Here is a 20,489-nt window from a genome sequence, read left to right as displayed (position 1 = left end):
AGTTACGAGATATGCCAGGTTTGGCAACAGGACGTAATTCTGCAAACAAGATACTTTAATATAAACTTAGTTATAGCCCCTTTTCCTGTTTACTAAGGCTCTGGCCTTAAGATAACTCAAATAATTGTACTTCAGACAATTGCTTATGATGAGCCAACTCTGTTGAAATAAAGAGCTTTTGAAATTTCCTCTTGCTTTCCCTAGGGATTTCTGTTGTAAAAATGGATTATTACATGACTCTAAGAAAACTTGGTATAGCAGGAGCTTTAAAGCAAAGAAAAATTATGGGGTTATTGGTAAAACAATAACCTGAGAAGGACTTATGGAATAGTCAGTTATATTACAAATATTCACTGTACGTCCAGGATAACCAATTTAATTATTTTTAAATATATATTTGGGTTAGTGATAAAAGCTGTATTCGTGTTGGAATGTAAACTGAGAACTATCCTATCCTTTATTTTCGTATGTTTATGGTTAAAATGTGTTGAAATGTCCCATGTTAGCGTCTCATCCAATGGAAACCTAAAGAAGTTTTAAAACATTTTTTTCCCAAAAAATCCTCCCATTAATAAATTTTACTCTTAGTGAAGTTACCAACCCTTTACTGTATAAAATAAAATATGAAATGCCTACAAATTATAAATCTGCCTGAGTATTTGATCTCAGTTTCTTTGTGATTACTGGAGTGGAAAATTTCTACTTTGTCACACTCTGACACCATCTGATGTCTGAATTTTCTGCTACTGTAATAGTGACTGAAACAAAGTTGAGAAATCCTCTCTGAATGTCATGGGCATTCAAGAAAGGTAAAAAAACTGATAATGCAAAACAGTGTTTTTCCTAGCCACAGAAATGGGTCCTTAATAACCCACCTTTTTCTGATTGTGAACTATACCTGTTCCAGTGGTAATATGTCAGACTGCCTCTAGAGAAAGTACTTTGTGATCTTTGAGACTCTGCACTCTTTCTTGATTACTGAAATTCAAAGCCTTGGTCTAACACTGTGTCTGAAATGACTTAACACTCCTTCCACCTTTAGTGCTAAACCTCACATGTATGGACCAACTCCAAACCCACCAAAAGTCTCTCTCTGCAGCACAGATCCTTTTACTTCAGGAAGCATAATTTTAATGTCATCATTTACCACTGTCCTCTATTTCATGGTTGGTATTATACTTATGCTATGCCTGTTATTTGTTTCCTATCTGGAGATCAGTAAAAACTGATCATTGCAATTGACAGTTTCTCTGCAAGACCCAATTCTTGTAATAGTTTTCTGTTACTATGGGCATGTTTGTAATGGCAGATGCAAAAATACACTAAAGGAATATTAAGTATGAGGCTGAGGCCACTGAATCCTCTGTTTCTGTGAGGGAAAAAAAAAAAGAAAGAGGCATTTCTTTATTAATAACTGTTTAAACTTTTTATTATATAAAGTGGTCTAACAAAGGCATATTTTTCAAAATAAAAGTTTGTAGTTTTGGACTCCTACCTTTTTTTTTTTGAAGAAAGAGACTAATGCAGAATATGTACTGGCACTATGAAGCCCTGAAATAATTGTATATTTAAAATACTACTTTTCCTTCTGTCTTCCACTTGCTCTTTTGCTGAACAAGCCACTTTCAGCTTTTCAAGACTTTTCAGAAAGCATTACAAAGAATGTAGCTGTATTAGCTGCAACATCATCAGGAAGCCGTAAATAGGTGATTATTTAGATTTCAAAGGGTAATAAAGTACATCTTCTTCCATTTTATCTGTTCTGGGTAGACTTGACACACTACAAGCAACTTAAATCAGCCTGTACTGGGAAGCTAGACAATGACCTATATCATAGCTCACTACTTGAAATAATAAAGTTGGGGATCTCTATTTTAGAGATCTCTGCTCTGGAGGTACTGCAGAGAATATTTGAAGTATATATTAAAAATACACTAAAAGGGAAAAATACTATAAAAATAGAATTTGTAACATAGTTGATAACCTGGCAAGATCAGGTAGCAATAGGTGGTCAAGGCCCTTCATAGGAGCTCTCTTCCTGCCAGAGAAAACCGTGCTGGCAGAAGCAGAAAGACTTGGCTCACCACTCCAGGTAGGATGTGTGTCCTTCTTAGATGTGTCTGTCACATCTGCTCTTGCAATCTGGTGCTGGAGTCTCCAGGAAACTCATTCTGTTAGTGTTTGTACTCTGATAATGAGCTTACCAACACATAACCTGAAATTATGTGATGTAGTTTTACTCTGTTGCTTGTTTTGGCTACCACAAACTGCATTTTCCTTCTCAATCACATTTTATGTAACTCTTCTGTTACTATACATTAGCTTACTCATTGATTTTTAACTGCAGATGGAACTATTATTTAGTGGCAGCAAGTAAACCCTGTAATGGAAGTAGGAAGTAACTTGAATATTGACCAGTCACCTAAATTGGTTTGAAGTTGTTCATAGTGAAGTTGGCAGTTAATTTTTTTTTTTTTTTTCTTTTCAATGGAGTATGGAAGTTGTGGTGAAATCTAGGTACTGTAGGTGGCTACCACATGTGCAACTGTGGAAAAACCTCTGGGGCTTCCTGGTGCAGTCTCAGCCCCAGAATCCTCATCCACCTCCTACCAGATCCATCTTCTGGACACCACCCTACAAGGCCCAAGGGATAAGTCTTCACAGGCTTCAGAACAAATAATCCTCCCCCCCACAGTGCATCTGGAGTCCAGGTGGGAAAAGACTAGGAAGATGAAAGATTCATTTTCTTCTAATCCTCTTCAGTCCGACTCTCTGAGGAAAGTATGATGTGCCAGGGTGGGTGTGATAACATGTCTGAGGCCATCACCATAACCAGGCCTACTCTGAAGACTGCATAGTTTAAAACTGATTCTGACTCTTTTTTAGGCATTCTGCAGCTGTTGGAGACTGTTACCTACATAGGATGCTTTACAGAATACTCACAGTACAACAGATACTGCTTGGTTTTTCTTTTGTTACCATGGGTCTCAAATAGAAGCTCCAATCAGTGATCTACACAGAATGCTTGTGTGCACCTACATTTCCTCTCTTTAAATGTGGCTGTAGATATTTTCAAAGCTCAGAGTTCTAAGCCAAGCGAGAGGTGCACATTCCAGAGACTCCAGCTCGGCTCTCAAAAAGATAATAGTATTTTATACAAATAACAAGGGAACTGAAATTTTCTGCTATGAGTACCAAAAAGGCAAACCAGACGTTTTTGTCAAGAAAGTAGGCTCTGGAAAATACGATACTATATTTTGAAAGTGACCAAATAATCACAGTTGCACTTGTGTATATATGGAACAATTAACTTACAACTGATGTAGTAGTCCTGGTATAATTTCATGCAAGACAGATCATTATCAGTTGCCATCAACTGCACATTCTTGTTTAAACATGGTTATCTCAAAAACCTTAATTTTATTCAGAATGTGATTTTTTTTCCTTAACCTTCTCACCTGTTTCTCCAGTGTGATACTATACATAAAAATTAATTACTCTGGAGGTAAAATTTACAGTTGTTTCTTTTCAATCTAAATATAGTAAATTTCCCCAAATTTAAAAAAAAAAAAAAAAAAAAAATCAAGCCAAACCAAAACCAAACCAATGCAGTGGAGCTATACTAGTGTAAGAATGATTTTTTGCCACAATTTCATGTCTGAGAAGAGCTGAAGTCACATCATTTGATCCAGATGTGGGTCTAAAACATCCTCCATCCAGACTCAGGAAACACTAAAATTTAAGACTGCTTCCACAGTGTTTACTTGGCCAAGTTGTACATGTGTTATTTTCTATTCCTGGTTTCCTTATTAAATGCAAACCTTAATGTATCATTTTGTTATTTATGGTCTACCATAAAAACTACAGGATATACAACGTGAAGAGTTAAAACTAAGGAAGTTAAAGCTTAGCATTTGGCTTTCCTGACTTTGCGTGAACGTTGCTTTATTTGTGTTAGGTCGCATGTATTTTCTTACATAAATTTACTTGCTTTATGGAAATTGTAAGAGTTGCATGGCTGCTTTTGGCTCTCTCAAAGCTGTTAGTCTGTTACCTCTTTGCTCTTTAGAAATGATTTCATGTCTGTTTATGGCACGTCCCAGATGTGAATTCTGACCAAATGGTTAAATAAACAGCGATTATTCTATTTGACTAGTATGAAATCTACTTTGAGGGCAAGGGGAAAGCAATTATTCAGTTTAAACGATTGGCTGTCTTAAATCCCTGTTTTGATGTTGTAATAGACAGGACCGGACATTTCCGCACAAACCTGTTCTGCACGTATTGCTCGTTCCTGAAGTGCACAGTGCCAGGGCGTGGCACTGGTGAAGGAGAGCTGGGTACTCCCTCTGCCAGCATCCAGGCCTGGCTCTTCCTGCTGCCCTGGGGGGATCGGCGGCATGGGCACCCCTCCTGCATCCCACCTGCCTACACCTCTCCCTGAGCTCTGGCCTGCCCTGCACTGCAGCCCAGCCGCTGTTGTTCAGAGAGAACAGAGGGAAAGAGAGAGAAAAATGGAGAGAGGGAAGTGGTGGAAGTGGCGGAAGTGGCGTCAGGAAGTGGAGGAAAGAAGGAAGTGGTGGAAGGAAGGAAGTGGCAGAAGGAAGGAAGGAAGTGGCGGAAGGAAGTGGCGGAAGGAAAGAAGTGGCGGAAGGAAGTGGCGGAAGTGGCGGAAGTGGCGGAAGGAAGGAAGGAAAAGAGAAAAAAAGAGTAAGGGCAAGAGGAGGAGAGTCAGGGAGGGACAGAGGAAGAGAGGAAAAAAAGAAAGGAAGGAAATAAAATCACAGAAAGAAAAGGAGCATGGAAAAGAATACAGAAATTAAAAAGAGAAAGAAAACCTTGCTAGTGCAAAGTGGGGTGAAGGGGTGGAAATAAAAAGCTGGTGGGAGAAAAGAGGAAGCAAGATTGCTTTTTCTGACAGCAGTTTATGGTTAGGTCAGTTTGGTTGTAACATAAAGCTGCATCCTTAGATAACAACTGGACAGTTTAACTTTAGCTGCACGTTAAACTTATAAAAAGGGTGAAAAGTTAAGTGTCAGAAGGAAAATAATGTGTAGGAAAATGCTAATTTCCAGTTACTAACAGAATCACTAGCAGTAATTCAAATATAGATATGAGGTATATACTGGAGTGTGCAGAACAGAACAGTATCTTCAGTGTCCTTTACTGGAGTTGATTTTTGTGTGACCAAATGGCAAACTAAATGTCTGCTTTAGATATCAAGTAATTTAATTTATTAATTCCAGTTATAACTCCAAAACATATAATTTATCAGAGAACATCTCCCATTTTGCTATTCTACTGCATTCCTCGCTACAAGCACTAATACAATGTGGATGGAAACAGAAACCCCTAAAATAAGGGGGATAGAAACTGCAAGAAAAAAATATCCCTGAAAAAAAATATTTGTGCTTCTAAATTAGGTTGAATTTTGGTAGGACTTCTGTTTATGCTTCACTCTTGATAACCCAGGTTGACATTCTTGGATTATGGGTACAGTTCCAACATGCAGAGTTAACTACATTAGTTATTCTGCCCTCTCCATGACTCTTTCTTTCCTCATCACTTTCCATGTTTTTTTCCTTTGCTTGGCAAAAAGTGAGAGATTGACCCTCATCTGTATGTATTATCTGTTTTTTTATTCCCTGGCTCACCTTGTTTCTGCCCCTTGGTGCCTCTCTTCTGCATCTAGCTGTCATTTTTCTCTCTAGGATAATTGCTAAATTATATTAAAATTACATCTTTCCAATGTAATGCAAAACATATTGCTGAAAATGACCTATTCTGCTGTTATTTCAAGCAGGCCTAAGACTTGTACTCACTGCTCACAGAGTTACGTTTTATACCAGTGCTGCAGAAATGGAAAAAAAATCTTTTGGAGGAGAGCTCTATTGTAGGCTTTGCTAGATTTTCTTTTTTCTGAGACTTTTCTAATTTACATAAGTTACAGGTGCACCTGGAAATCAATGTAGTGATCAAGTACCTAAATAATGTACTGGATTAGGGTGCAAAAAATTATGATCAGTCTAGTCAAAACAAAAAAGGAAAAGTTAGGAGGAATCCACCACAGCTAACGCACAAAATATGAATGGATTTGTTTGTTATTTGTGAAGTCTTACAGAAATAAAGATGCTTTTATTTATTTTGTATAGGATTAGCTTAAACTGAAATACAACCACTGTGCCCCTGAATGTGAGTCAAAAGGAAAAAAAAATCTGAATGCACCTGTTCATTAAATTATTAACTTTAATTGATTTGCCTTATATTTCTTAAGAATATTTGTCTAGACAAGATCTTTGTGATGCTCAGTGCACATATTACTAATCCAAATTATTCTCAAATTAGCATGACTTCTGAATTATTAACTAAACTATAATTAGTGGTGCACGGGAATCATGGAATATGATGTCTTGATTCTTTGTGCCAACTTGTAAAACTATGTAGGAAAATGAGGAAATAAGTTAATATTTTGTAATCTAAAATTCTTCTGGTCACTGTCTTATAACCAGCCTGAGTCATAGCAAGCTGACAATGTATTTTATAAGTATCCAACAGGTATTGTTCAGTTAACAGTGCTCATCCTCCCAAAAAAACTTGCCCAAAGGCCTCGGATAGCAAGGCTGCTAGCAGTGTTCTCTTCTGTTCCTATTTTGGAGATTCTCTCCTTATTTGAGTTTATGCAGTAGTCATGGCAAGCAGAGAAAAGCCTCTTAAAATTATAATAGATTCTAGCATCTCAAATCATGTAAATTTAGAGGGCTAAGTCCATGTTGGATCTGACATACTTTTTGTGGAAATGTACCAGGATTTTATTAGACACAGAAATTAATAATTTCCCTTAAATCTGTATAAATGTGGGTATAGGTGTAAAAACATAAACATAAAACATATGTTAGAAGTTACATGAGATCTGTTTGCTAAATATTTGTTGATACCTTTTATTTAATGAATGAGAATTGCCTTTAACTTCTTATTAAAAATACTGATGACACTACATCACTTATGGCAAAGTTAAAAGTAACAGAGAACCATGAGAGGAGCTGTATTCTCTGCACTCTCACCTTTATTTGCGTAGGTTTCAACACTTGCCTAGTCTTGACTGTCTCCTATACTCAAAGTTTGCTACATAAGAAGTTACCTCCTTCCTGTAATCTAAACAATGAGCAATTATGTACCTTGCACTCTAACCCAAATAAATCAAAGTTTCTTAGAGATTATGTTCTATGGTTCTGATTGCCTCAGAATTTCCTCTCTACTCTCAAATCTATATAAATCTTAACTCTGTGAACGGCTTGGCTTAAGAATGCCTTATTGCAGTGGTGGTTGTTTATTTGTTTGTATTTCTGGTTTGGTCTGGTTTGGCTTTCTTTTGTTTTGCTCCAGATCAGTTTGGATTAAACTAAGAGAAAAAATTATTCACTTTTTTTTTTTTTTTTTTGCAGTAACATAATAACATTACATCTTCAGCAATACAGAAAGCTTAATGAGGATCTAAATTCCTTGACACTGGATTATTTTCTTTGCTAGCACAACATACAGAAATTATGTGAACAAAGACCTTGTGTATAAATTTAATAATTAATAATGCAAGTCTTACAGTAATAATTTAGGTATTGTCTCTGCAGTCTTTTGTGCTTCATTGAAAAATCTGCAAAACCTGGCTTTCTGTAACTAGCTGTACTCTGCAATCTTGTTTGCAGGAAGCTACAGCTACATCTGTTTATACCAGACATATGCATTACTCTGGAAACATATAGGGACATACATGAAGACATAAGCGGAAAACAAGGTTCTAAGAAACTCAGTTTCACAAATGAAGTGATTAATAGTAAAATAAATTTAAATAGAAGGGTATTGAAATGTTTTTCAAAAGTGCACTCAATGACCCTCTTTAATGCTTGGGTTAGATGAGAAAGATTTGGTTTTTCTCAAGAACTAGTTGTTTGTTGATCTACTCCAATTAATTCCATTTCATATTCCAGAAGGTAATGATAAATATAATTGGAAAATAATTAGAAATTCTAGATTGGTTTTGTGGGATATCTGATCTGCTGCTTAATTTAACCCAAGTTACATTCAAATGTTTAAAATCTGAATATCTTTTACTCTTTCACATGTTAAGGGGCTGATGCAGCATCCATAAAAATTATCTGCTGTGTAGAGATGACAAAGGTAATTTCATACATGTTTGCAGCACTTCTGATTGAACAGAAGTTTCTTTCTTTTGGAAGGCTTAAGAAAGAGACACATAAGCAGAAATGCATTAACTACTTTTTCATACTGGATTTACTGCAAACAACAGCCACATTATCTCCTGTTTCAAATCTTAGCTTTCATGGGGATGTGCAATGTTTCTAATTTATGAAAGTTGCCTTCTGAATGCATCTGGCATAGGTGTGTGCAGGCAAGAAGAAGAGGCCAGAATGACATCCTGTGTAGGATGGTGCTAATGTGTGAGGAATCAAACTACACCAACCTGTCTTCCACAGCCAGCTGATGACCCATCAGGCCAATATTCCACACTTAACTATCCTGCAGCTATGATTCAGAAACAGGAAATAAGCCTTGGCAGAGCCAGGACACATATTTTGCCATGAACTCTATGAAATACAGACATGTTTATGCCCCAAACACACTCAGGTCTGAATGATGAATCCTCTCCTCAGCTGGCCTTCCTAGTACTTTTCCTAATACTATCCAGACACTAGTGTTTTGTGCCAAATCAGCAAAACATTAATTTAGCCTCCACTCTACAGCAATCTCATTGCAGCAGATTTAATAAAAATTTAAATAATAAAAGCACTACTAACTACCACTGATATGGCTTCTCATATACATAAAGGTTTTTTTCCATGTTTTAATAGCTCAGATATGGCTCTGTATATAATTCTTGCTACTGAGTAGAGAGAGCACAGATTTATGCCAGCTTGCAGGGAAGGAGCTATCTTATAAACAGCTGGACAAGTGTTATAAAAGCAAGCTGTATGACCACAAGACAAAATATCTTCTTTAGCCTTATGACAAAGACAATTTTATTTTTGTAGGACTATATTTTCTGCTTGCAAAAAAGACTCAAGTGGAACTGTACTTCTGGAAACCATTTTAACCAATAGTTCAGCTGAATATTATTGGAGCAATCAACAAACCATGTAATTTCCCACAATAATAGCTAGCTGTTTTCTGACCTGTATATATTCATGATATGTTCATGAATCTTTGAAAAATAGATCTCTGCGGTGGCAAACAAAGTTATGTCAAAATAACCATAGCATATGGTAAAGTTTCAGTATTTCTAGATTAATTTCCTTTTTATATTTGTTCTCTGAGAATAAATTATAGTTTGAACAGCTGTGCTAAAATAGTGGGAAATAATTTTTGATGGAACATTGATAGTGATCTTGCAGGGCATATCAGTTGGGTGCAACATATGAGTTAAATAAAAATAATAGCTGAACTGAAAATTGCATTGGACCACAGTTTTGTCTTTGAAGCAATCTATGCATTGGTTATTTGATTTCTACAAAATCTTTTAGTTGGTATAGTTACAGAATATGAACTCTATACATGTCTCTGACAACATATAAACAAATAATAATGATTTTCTTCTACATTCACAAGGATATTGATCTTCAGACTCTGCATCATAAAACTTCTCATGTCTTATCTTTGAAGTTACAAGCTTTCTACATGAAATGCTCCTATTTTCTTCATTTCCAGAGCAGAGTTAACTGCTGGACATTGCCTGCAGCCAGTTGGTTGGGTTTGTTGATTTTTTTCAATTCAGCTCTGTTTGTTCTAAGACCCATTGCCCTAAAGCTTCTTAACTTTCATCCCTAGGGCAAGATAGAAGTGGTCTTTCCTTTCTTACTGTATTCAGACACCACTGACCTGATCAAGTGTGGTAGCACCAGATGCTGAGGAAGTCAACATGACTTTCATGATTGCCAACATGACATCAACAGGAGTTTCAGCAGTACCATAAACTTTTACAGTCAGATTTCTTGTGTGAGGTTCTTAAAATCTTTCTGTTTACAATGTCAGTGGAGGCTTTTCTGTTTGATGAATAGGGTGTAAAAATGCTTTCCACATGAGGGTATGCACTGTTACAATAGGCAGTCAAAAGATGCCTTTCTTATGCCATTATTTCAACACTGAAATAGTTAGCCAGGCTCCACCCATGGTACATGGTATGTGTCTTCACAGTCTCAAGTCTGGCAGTAATTCATCCTGTGCAGACAATGCACCCTTCTGGTCATGGAAAGGATTTTTAAGTGAAGAACATTTCCTACAACAATATTTGGATAAGCCCATAAACTAAACCTGAGTAGCTTCTTGAAAAAGCAAATGTAACTTTGATTCAGCTGTACAAGTGTTTGCCATAATAATGAGTGATTACATCAATAAGCTGAACCACACAGGACTGTCTCCTGACTGTGTCTCAGAGGTCTGTGTTTAGAGACCTGGATCTGAAGAGGTTCTTTTCCCTGTTACTCCCTGCCTTCAGTGTAACCTGCATATGCTGTTGGAATTAGATTATAATCACCACAAAGCACTCTACTCTGCAATGACTGTTTTGTTGAGTGTGCAGTGATCTAAAAGAGCCAAGGAAGCAAGGTAAGAGGCAGTAATGCTAAGTAGACTCATTGCTGGAAAGAGAAGACAAGGAAGCTTTTGGGCTTTGTTCATTCACATGCACAAAATCCAGGGATAGGTGAACTAATTCCCAGGAATGAAAGCAACAATTTCTATTTTTGTTGCAAGTTAAAGTTTCTGAATGAGTACTTGGAGACAGAATACACAGAAAAAAAAGAAATACAGTTTTCTTTTCAGTATACTGTAAAGAAAAAATGGAACTTTGCTTATGGGACAATTTTTAGCTTGTTTTAATATGGTACCTCACTTATTCAATGGCACAGTCCTGCTTCTGTGAAATAGACACTTATGTACATTCACTATGTACAGTGCATCTCTTCAGCCCTGCATCATTCCTATATTCTGGAAGGTATAAAAATCAATCTGAGTTCAAGTTCTAAGCATGAAAGTCTCAATAAATTGTTGCATGAAAATTGCTACTGTTAGCCAACTTTACATAAATAAATTTGTAAGCATTTTTGCCTTGCCTTCCTCACATACTATTAAAAGAACCTGAACACCCAACTTCACTCTCTAAGAAAATGCTGACACCTTTTTGTTTGGTTTTTTATTAACTTTACATCTCTTAATGGTTATTTTCTCCTCATCTTTCTAGCCAAAGAAGAACCTACAGCAGGCTAAGTTTATATCTAATTTAAAAACCTCTCCAAATACTGTAATATCTTTTATGGCAAGCAATATGTTATTACACTAGCCTGTGACCACTAGGCACCAAAGAAAGCACAGATACGTCCCTGCTGAGACACCAGAGTCCCTAAGACTACATTTTAAAAATAGATTAATGTACAGTGCAAGAACCAGGAGTATCCAAGTTGTTGAATGAAAATTGACAAAACAAGTCTTCAGAAATAACGTTTCTGAAAGCTATGGAATACTTCATTTATGGATAACTTTTTTTCCTGTTGGTTATGGAGACAACATTGACTAAACACATGACCTGAAGTTATTAAAAGCATTGTAACTATTTACTGAATGAATAGGATTAAAGGATAATTAGCTACATGTTCAGGATGTAAATGAGAAGTTTTGGAAAACTGACTGTAAGTTCAACAACTGCATATCATGTTCATGATATGAATATGATATGATATGATGTGAATATGCAAAGATGTAAAGGAAAAGAAGCATGCATCACACAATGGACTTGACATGAATGATATTTGGTGTGCCTTTTTCCTCCATACTCCAGCAGCCCTTACATGCTCCTTTGCTTCCTACAGCAAGCTGACAAGAAACAGACATTTTCTTCCTTCAAAAGGTAGATGAAATGAGGCAATGAATATCTGCTGCTTTGACTTTCCTCTCACTGTCTGAAATGGAACTTCTCTATATTTTTACTGCATAGTTCATAGTATCCTGCAGAACATGAGATTTCCTACTGATGAACTGAATGCCTATAGAAAATTATTTGGGTGTAGAGGCTCCAAACAAAGAACATTAACTATTAACCATAAGCTCAGTCATATACAGCTAAAGTGAAAAACCCCCAAACCCAATCCTGGAAAATTACAATAAAAAGCCTCAATCAACCAACCAACCAACCAACCAACCAACCAACCAACCAACCAACCAACCAACCACCCAACCAGAAAAAACTTCCCTTGCATGCTGGAAGTAAACACTTAGGACCAAATCTAATGAATTTAAAATGGCATTGTATCTTAACAACAGAAACTATGTTCTCTTTGTGTACACATGTGTATCTAATCTGTTTGTGCTCAAACTTTGGCTTCAAGATCACATACAAACCAAGACACTTCGACAATCCACACAATCTAGTTTTTACCTTGTGTTTTCCCTCTTTTGGTGATCAAGTCCAACCAAATTTCCAGCCCAGGACACTGTTTTGAGAAGAAGGTAAGGAGACTGATTAATATTCAGATTTTTTACCAAAAGACACAGCTGGGCTTGCCAGGACCAAGGGGACTGTTGTGTGCCAGTTGTCTCCATCCCATGCTGCCAGCACCTTTTCCTCCCTCCTCCTCCTCCTACCTGCAAGCAGACCACAGGCAGCTGCACCTCAGGAAGAGGAGAACCTTGTGCCTCTCACTGCCAAGGCGCAAGAGATGACAAAAGGATGCAGAGGACAAAGACAAACAGCTTCTCCTGGCTTCTGTGAGCAGGCAGCAGCAGCAGGGACAGAGTGAGGCAGCTGCCCTGCACTGCCTCTGCTGCCTCCCAGCCCCTCACCAAGCTGGCTGGACATCCATACCTTCAGTGGACAGTGGGCAAGAGGGGCAGCAGTCCTGGCAGCACCAGAGACCGAGGGGGGGGCCTTGCCCAAGGAGTAGAAGGACTAAAAAATCTGCAGCTCCCAAGACCTGATTCAAGGGGAACATGCCAGAAACAAAAGCTGTAGTACTAGAGAAGAAATGCTCCCTGTGTCCTTCACATGCGACACATGGGCAGAATGCTGGGACCTTCAATTGTGCACAGCTACAGTCCAAGGCCCAGCCCTACACATCAGAACCCACTACAGTGGGGGAAAGACCCTGACCTGGGCTTTGTTTTTGTTCCTTGGGCACAACCTGCTGCCCACAGAACAGTGGGACCTGGCCTAGAGCACAGCTGTGGCAATGGCAGCAACATCCACAGCAGCAAGGGCAGAGAGAGACAGCTGCCCTGCAGTGCCCCTGCTGCCCCCAGCCCTGCCACAAGCCAGATGGACACCCGTGCACTCAGCAGGCAGAGCTGGCAGCAGGAGTGCTCCTGACAGCCCTGGACACCAAAGCAGGGGCCTTGGCCAAGAGGGAGAAACAGTGGGAAGGTAACAGAGGCCAAGGCACTCACAAAAGGAAGAATGCAGTGACCAACCACTGTCCCCTGGGGAAGGCAACAACAACAAAGAGCTGCTGCAGGAGAACTTGGGATACATCAACATCCATGACACCTGGGTCAAGCCCTTGTACCTGGAGGGAGGTGATTGTCCCACTATATTCTGTGTTGGTGTCACACCCCAAGCTACACCCAAGACTTGAGGTGGGGCTGAACCTGTCCCTCTAAGTAGATGTAGATGTGGCACTTAGGGGTCATGATTTTGTGATGGAGTTGACAGTGTTAGGTTAATCATTGGAATTGATTATCTTAGAGGCCTTTTGCAACCTTAATGATTCTATGATGCCATAATGGCTGATTAGGGGGAAAACGTGGGGGAGGCATGTGGCATAAAATTTCAGCTGTCAGAAAAGGGACAAAATTACTGAAAATCAGAAGGCAAATGGCAGAAATTAGAAAAAACAGAAGCAACTTAAGAACAAACTCATCAGTTCCAGACTTACATATTTTGTTATTATTTCTCATTCACAAAGATGTTGTTTATTTTCTAAAAAAAATTTTCCATTTAGTGATCACATATATTTGTTATGAACCAAGAGAAACTGCCGCATTTATAATCAGTCTCAAGCTCCAATTGCTTTCAAATCATGTTTGTGATTCATTTGTGGATTCTTACATGTGAATTTGTAACTGTTTGGTCTCTTTTTTATTACCCTTTATGGTATGGATACCAATGGGAAGATGGATACTGGCTTAAGTGGAATGTGGTGAAAAGTGGAGTGACTTCCTACATTCATATTACTGCTCTTCACTATGAAAGTTATAGGTGATTGTGAGCTTGAGGATGATTGGGGAAGCATAGGTCAAAATCAAAACAATAGCACATATCTGCATCTGCATAATAGAGGCCAACATTTACCCTGTTAGCTGTACATAGAAAAAGAAGTGTTTCTTTTGAAATATTAACCATATGTTTTTAGCCCACTACATATTCACCCAAAGTTTGTGAAGAAGCCAGAAAGAACCACTGAGCTAAAACATGCAAGGTGTAGGTAAGAGGGAGTTAATTCAGAAAAAAAGAAACAAAAAACCTAAGCAAAGATTTGAAATTATATCTCATTTAGTAAAATTTGTACTATTTACTGTCTTGGTTCACCATCACAATAATGACTATCATGTTTGTGATGATTCTTGTTCAGCTGGAGCTGGCTCTTTAATGCAGAGTAAGCCAGTGAAGCCTGGGTATTATCTTGTTTTCTTTCTGTTAACTTGATTTATTTGAAATCCATTAACCTCAAAATGAACACATCTGAATATACACCAGGCAAATGAATAAAAATCTATAGGAACTGTAATAAACGAGAGGTCACATTGCTGCCAGGATTTCTTCAAGTTGTTGTTATTTCTTCAAGGAGTAAAAGCACTGAGATCCATTATTTGTGAATATACGATGTAATGATTAAATTAGGGATCTCCTGGGATCCTTAGTTTAGGATGTTTTCCATGGAGACATCCCAAACAGCCTCAAGGCTAGCTTTTGCCCATGGTACTGTTCTGCATTTTATTTCCAACGAGCAAATGAAGAGCAAGATCCTGAAGAAGTAAAAAGTCAGCTACTGCTTTTGTGCAGCTTAAAATTTTGCCTGGCTCTGGTCCTCTTGGAAACCTCTGCATATTGCTATGTAAGTTTCAAAAACAATAGGAATAATTTAATGTTCTGCTTATCACCTTGTCTTCATATATGTCATGACTTTTCTAGATGAATATTTCAGATAGGGTTTCTTATCTTAATTTTTCACTTATATCTTCTATTATATTACAAAACACAAAAATTATGAATGAAGTGCAAAGATTAATTTTAAAAACCACATATTTATTCAGCATTATTTTTATTTTGTCTCAAACATCAGAAATTAAGTGAAATTGAGGGAATGCCAGCATAAGTCAAGCAGCCTCATATTGAAATATGCTGCGTTGGGACGTCCTTGGGGTCTCATGCAGAAATATTAGCTTGTATCCAGCAGTGGTATAGCTATGTTATATAGTGTTCCAACTGAGCTAATCATCCCAGGAGGAATGCCATAATGATGTGACAAAAATATTTATGATTCTGGAGTTAGCTCAGGCATCTCTTCATCATGCTGCTTTGTAATATGTAGACATAACCTTCGAAGCTCATGATATGCAGGAAGTCAGATTAGATAGGTGACCTGGAGGCCAGCTTGGGCCCTCAGTTCTATTAATCTAGCTACATATCAGAAAAAACCATAAACATATTAGAGGAAGCAGTAAAATAGGTCCATTAAACACCACATTAAGTGAACAAATTTCCACACAAGCCCGGGGAAAAAAAGAAATAAAAGAAAAGGCAAGACATTCAAAGTTTTGTGTTTAGATAAGGTCAGGAAAAAGAGGAAAATGACTTCACAATAACATGTCCATTTCTTCTATGGTTTATAGAGAGAATGAGTCAATTAAACTGGAGAAAACACTGCTGTAAGGAAAGGGAAAGCAAAGCCAGATTTTTTGCAGAACCATTGCAATTTCCTTGGTTTTGTTGCTGCATGTGTTCCATTCTACTGTATTCCATATGATATCTAATCACCCTTATATTTGAACACCTTCCAATAATGCATTAAGCAACATAAGTAGCATCTGTCACATGTTCATTCTCACATCTTCTCCTCAGTGGCAGATGCACAAGAAATGCTGTGTCTAGAGTTCATTTCAGTAGTAGATTCATGTTGCTGCACGTTTATGCTATAGGCAAAAAATATGTGCTGAAGGAATTACTTTAGAGCAGAAGGTATTAAGCTAATTCTTCATTCATGGGTAAAGCATTGTAAGTCATTAGATCAGCCCCTGAAAATGCCTGTTGCTTCACAGACAGTCTTTAGGCTTTTTCTTGCAAGTGCCATTGCCTCAAGAGGAGGAATTTATTAAAGGAAGACTAGAACTTTAGGTGATAATGCTAATATACTGGTTTGGGGTTATTGAACTCTTTCAAACTTGATGAGTTGTTATCTTTACAGTAGAGAATGGGATGAAGGTTTGAGCTGTTTACAGTAGCCAGTATTACTAAAAGGACAATCTGAAATGTTTTATACCACTTAGTGTTTCCTAGGCACTTAATGCTTCATGTTGAACTGAAAGGTGATGAGAGTTTGAATAACCAGGCTAAATCATCATCTGCCACTATGTGACAGAGTTTGGACAGTGACACTCCAGGAAGCACAGACTGGGAATAATACATTGTGTAAGAGTTTTTCGTCAATAAGGAATATAGGAGCAGTCCTAAACCCTGTATTGAATTGACCAGTTTTGGGTACAAATATCTTCAGCCAAGAAAGAATTTAAATTTTACCAAGTCTCTCTGTCAGAGCATCAGCCAAGACCAGCAGTCAATCATCTGGTAGTTCATCAAAGTCATTATGCCAGGAATCAGGCACGATAAATATACCTCTCCCTGTTTAATGTCCTGTTCAGATATTGAATACTGCTACTTTTACTTTCCTTTAAGAATAATTTTGTGCAAGCAGGCAAGCATATGCATGCAGTCATAATATGTTTCTTTTCAGAGTTTACTGCATTTTTGTCTGAACATTTTTGTGGCTTTGGGATTTTTTTGTGCAGACAGGAGGACCTGTGCTAATAACAGCTTCTGCTTAGTGTGGATAAGCAGCACTTTGGAGCCACATAAGTAGACAGAGAGGCATTCTTCAGGAACCTGTCTGTATGAAACTGTACTCTTCTCTACAATTAAAAATAGAACAATTCCCAGCACCGCTTTTCTCTTGCCCTTCAAAACTAAATGGTTCTTTATTTAGCTGTGACAGGTTTTTGTTTTTCTTTTCTCTTTTTTTTTAAATTCTGAATCCCATATTTCTTCCTGATTTATGACAATCCCACCTTTAGGGTCTCCTTTTCCTTCTTTTTGGGTCATCTGTGGAGGAGTCTAGTGTAGGAAAAGTTGTGCTCCTAGACCATCCATAAGAACACTGAAGAACTCAAACAGTACCCTTAATGGAAAAAAAAAAAACCCAACCAAAAAACAACCCAAAAAACCCCCCAAAAAACCCAAAAAAACCCACCAAAAGACCAGAACAAAACAAAAAACCAACCAAGAGCCCCAAACAAACTGACTTATGTCTCTACAGCATGAGATCGTATTATACGGCATGGATTTGCACAGTTAGAGCAGGATCAAGATTTGTGAAAATGTTCTTCTACACAGCATGAGGGACACCTGATCCTCACTGCCAGAAGGTTTCCTTCAAGGAAATTAATCTAGTAATTTTTTCTGCAATGACAGTATCTGATCTCTGCCTTGCTCCCTCTGATGCATTCCACGGGAGAATGGTCCTTCCTCTTTCTTGCTGTGAATTAGAGCCATGGTATGACAATCAGCAGACAACCAAAAAGGATTGTGAATTGGGCAATACATAACATATTGAATAACAACAAAAAGTTGTGCCTCAGGCAAAAAATACATATATTACATATATTTTAATATTTTCCTAAATGTATTTTATGTTAGTATGTAAAAAGTTCTATGATAACATTCATGGAATCAAATGCATAGAAATAACTTATTTTTATAGAGGATTTCCCCAAAGAACTGAAGGAAAGCTGTATTCTCATCCAGAGCGCCTTAGAGCAATAAGCTAACTTCCATTAGGCTTAAATCAAGCCCATTCTATCACTGTGCCTTTAAACTCAGGAAACAAGGCCAGAAGGGACTGCTTTTGCTGCCTTTGGACAGTATACTCTCAGCATCCCAGATGAAGATAAAGCATCACCCGTTAAAGCAGAAAAGATTGCCAGATGTTTACTGGTAACAGCCTGTTCAAGAGACTCAGCCTACATAAGGCACAAGTGAACAGAATGGAGAAGGCTAAATTGGTGAGGTTCAGTGATGCTTCCACAGTCAAATGAACCTTTGAGTATGTTCCACATTTAGGTCTGATCCTACCTCGTGGCATTCTAGAAGAACAAGGATATGAGAAATAACAGCACTGCTTTTCTTGATAGCCAAATGAACTGAGGTAAAAGATGACATCTCAGATTTGTAAAATACAGAATTGGTTTTTTTACTACTATATTTATTTTTTCTCTGTGTATTTCCTTTCATCATAATGTTCTACTGCTTGCAGAGAATTTATGTTTCTTTCCCAAGGGCTAATGAACATGGAAATTTAGCATTATGAGCTGAAATCCAGGTGAAAACAATTAAGTAGGTCATCACACTTTCAAAAATGTCTGCTTTAATAGAAGATGCTGCCATCTCAGCCCTTCGGAAAAGTAGGTCTACAGCTGCTTTACTGTAGACTCAGAAGCCCAAATTTAGATACTCAGCTCTCAATAGCTTCACTAATTTTCCTTTCATGTTTTTGTTTTTATAAGTTTATTGTAGTATGTCTCTTGGTTTTCCAGTTCTTTTGAAAGTATTGGAAAAAATATGATATGAGTCCAATACTAATTGTTTTCATCTTGGAATATTACTCATCTTTTCAAAGAAAAGCATCATTTCTAGGCAACATTGTGTTCCTTATTTGCACAGTTGTGTGTTGGCTACATCTCACTCCCATATATACATGCCAAAGATGAGTAGCTGTATGCATCCAAATGTATTATTTGTTTATAGAAGGCGTGCAAATTGTACAAAATAAATGTACTGAATGAGAGTATTTAAATCCTTTTATTCTAACCTTGTATTTTCCTTAAAGCATGAATATTCCTTCCTCTGTGTTCTTCTAGCCAAGATTTTGAGAGTTCACAGCTAAGCAGATGAATAGAAAAATGTTTTAGGGTCCTTGATTTTCTGTCTATGAATTTTTGTAAGTGAAAATACCATTTTTCTCTTCTTTCCAATCTTTCCTCTAGTTAGGAGGAATTTCAGATACTTCCAATGAAGTAAAAATCCAAGTTTTATATGCATCGCAATAAAGGATAACTGCTTGATTTGGTATTTTGTTTTCTATGTGATTTTGTTAAACAGAATATTCACATTTTTGTCTTCTATGAGGAGCTGAATTATTTGCAACTCATTTATTTAGGTCAGCCTTTTTAAAAAAGAGAAAGATATCCAAGATCAGAATCAGAATATATTATGTCTGTGTACCCAATAAAGCTGTTGATCTCCTTACTCCACTCTTCTGAGAAGAATCCATAGCTGGAAGTGAAAGAGCAGAAGGAAAACAAAGGCCAAGAATAGCAGACCTCCCACTGGGATCACAGTCTTTGTCTAGTTCTTTCCATTACAATGACTTGGAATGGCAACAGAGCCCACGATGTATCATTGCATGTGACTGGAGAGTCCCTGGAAAGATGGTCAAGGACACTTTTACTATTAGAAATCATCATTCATTTTGCAGAACAACCATACAGTGCTACTAAAATGTCCTTAAACTTTTAATTAATATTTCTAAGTAAAAGATTTCTTCTTCTTTCTACAAACACTACTGATGAAAATAAAATTTCAATTTTGAAAATATATTTTCTTAACTGGCTATCTGGTGTACTATCTTTAAGCCAGATGTAGGACCATATAATAAGAGCAACCTGCCATGCAGAAACTGGCAACAAGAGTAATTTTTCTTAGATGAGTTGTGTTCCACTGTCTAGTGGTAGCTACTGAAAGTGATATTTCTGCAAATATTCAGTATTATGAAGGATGCTTGTGTGTGTAACCTGTCCAGATGTACACTAAAATACAGTGTCTTTTGTTTGTCTTTAACAAAAACCAAACACTTATTAAGATTTCTCACATATGACTTTGAAAATTACTATTTTGCAGACACTGAATAAGAACAAATTTCTTTTTAATTTCTAAAAATGAAGTGAAAAAGCCAATACATAAGAATGAAAACCAGCTTTCCAAGTATTTTCCAGAATCACCATCTGTAAAAGTGACACCTGGCAGGGAACAGGGCCTCTACTAGAATGTGCACTCTCCCACTAGTGATACAACCTTCCAAAAGAAATCATGGGTGAGTTGAATCAGGAACATATTTTCTTGCCATATCCACCCAAATGGACAATTGATCATTTGTGGAGTCCTC

This window comes from Haemorhous mexicanus, chromosome Z (genome assembly GCF_027477595.1).
Source record: "Haemorhous mexicanus isolate bHaeMex1 chromosome Z, bHaeMex1.pri, whole genome shotgun sequence".
NCBI lineage: Eukaryota > Metazoa > Chordata > Aves > Passeriformes > Fringillidae > Haemorhous > Haemorhous mexicanus.
Note: the sequence above shows the minus strand (reverse complement) of the source record.